General features: G+C 50.3%; 1 long non-coding RNA gene across 1 annotated transcript in view; it reads left to right on the top strand.

Annotated features, from left to right (window-relative positions):
• LOC106728330 overlaps positions 1-1,943 on the top strand; it is a 159,987-nt gene that overhangs the window by 92,526 nt on the left and 65,518 nt on the right. Inside the window, exon 4 of the long non-coding RNA XR_001364633.1 lies at positions 752-829. This is a non-coding gene — a long non-coding RNA (uncharacterized LOC106728330). The remainder of the gene's footprint in view (positions 1-751; positions 830-1,943) is intronic.

The following is a 1,943-nucleotide window of genomic DNA, read 5'->3' as shown; positions in this document are numbered from 1 at the left end:
TCCCTGAAGATAACAGCCCAGCAGCACCTGCGCTGCCTCTACAAACTCCTTGCAAGACTTGAAGTGCCATCAGACCTGACCTGATTGCAGCTGCCTCTCCCGGCCCCTCCCCAGCCCCTCAATCTTCCGCGCTGCCAATTGCGCAGACCTGGCGCTTCCCAGCTGTGGGAGTGAGAGCGGACCCCCCCGCCTCACCCCACGCCTGAGCCCCGCATCCAGCGCAGGCCGGTCTTCCAAGGGCGAAGCGCTGGCGTTCAGCCCGCCCTTCCCTTTTCCTCACCCCTTCAAAGCAACTGATGTGAAGGTAGGAGAGCCATTTAGTCCAAACTAAAGGCTAACATGTCCTCCTCCTTCTGCTAATGTTCCTGGCTGCGTCCCTGGGTATTGTGCCCCGCGCTGTGCAGCGCGCAGCAGCCCCTGTGTCATCACTTTGGGTCATCCTCGCTCACGATTGGTTATTTACTCTGGGGCTTTTGAAATGATTGAGTTGACACATCTGTCAGGCAGCAAAAGCAGAAACGCTAAAAGGTCACTTGGCGAGGAACCAGCTGCTCCAGACCAACCTTTCTGCCTCCAAATAGCACCATCATTGCAGCCTGGCAGATGGGGCCTCTGCTTAGATTTCCGGGGCTCCCCTCGCCTTCAGGTGCTGAGCGGCACCACCTCCTGGCCAGGTCAGCCGGGCTCCTGTAATTTCCCACACCATGGGCATCTCTGCTTAGGAGTAACAAGCCCATTTTCTCTTAAATAGGAAGCCAGTTTCCGCACAGATAGGAGCCGTGGAATGCCTGCCACAAACTTTCCTGCCAACAGATGCGTTTTGACAGTGGTAAGTAGGTTTCTATGACTTCTGCAGCCTTCATGACACCCGGGAAACATGAGGCTTGGTCTGACTTAACAGCTTGCGGGGCGGGCTTTGGAGGTTCTCTGAGAAGATGGCCTCCAGGGAGGAGGTCTGGGGTTGCATTTATTCTCCACCTCACCCGTCCTTATCTTCACCTCACTCACCGCTGAGTGCTCCTGAGGGCGTGTTGGAAGGAGGAAAACCAAAGGGAATGCCTGTCTGTGCTGCTCCATCGGGCAGTTTCATTTGCAGTCTGCTTGGCTCGCCCAGAGGCCACAGTCTGAAAGGTGTGTGTGTGTGTGTGTGTGTGTGTGTGTGTGTGTGTGTGGTGCGCCTGTGTTTAGGGCAGTGAGAGATAATGTACAACAAAAAGATAAAAATAAAAACAAGCTGATGTTGAATATCAACCCATATAGGGAAAGACATTCTTCCAGAAAACAGGTTCTTACAAACTCTGCTTTGGGGGATAATTACGACGTCAGCAGCTATAATAACAGCATCTTAACCTTTCGGCATAGTGACAAATAAATTGATGAACATAAGGCGATGTCTCTCTGACTTAGTGGCCTTGGGGGTGGTTTTCAGAAACCCCAGTTTCAACATGGCTTCCCTGAACTAGTCATATAGACATAGAGATAATGTGAGTTCGTTTCCAGGCCATTGCAAAAAAGGAAGTAGTAATCTCTTTGCTGGTTAAGGGTCTTGATTTGTAAAAAATGCAATATCTGCGAAGCACAATAAAATGAGGTATGTTCTAAAATCACATATTGAGTAGATCACATGACCTCAATATCCCCTTTCAGCTTGTTGGGGCTTCACACATAAATGGACATGATCCTTGAGACTTCACTTGGGAAATGCCACCAAAGAGTTTCAAAAACAACAACAAAAACTTCAACAAACCAATATAATGGCAACCCAGGATTGATGCGCTTAAAGTGGCCCTAGCTGGTTTGGCTCAGTGGATAGAGCATTGGCCTGTGGACTCAAGGGTCCTAGGTTTGGTTCTGGTCAAGGGCCTGCAGGAGGCAGCCAATCAATGGTTCTCTCTCATCATTGATGTTTCTCCCCCTCTCCCTTCCTCTCTGAAATCAATAAA

Source organism: Myotis brandtii, unplaced genomic scaffold, assembly GCF_000412655.1.
Source record: "Myotis brandtii unplaced genomic scaffold, ASM41265v1 scaffold59, whole genome shotgun sequence".
Taxonomy (NCBI): domain Eukaryota; kingdom Metazoa; phylum Chordata; class Mammalia; order Chiroptera; family Vespertilionidae; genus Myotis; species Myotis brandtii.
This window is presented reverse-complemented; position numbering and strand designations above follow the sequence as displayed.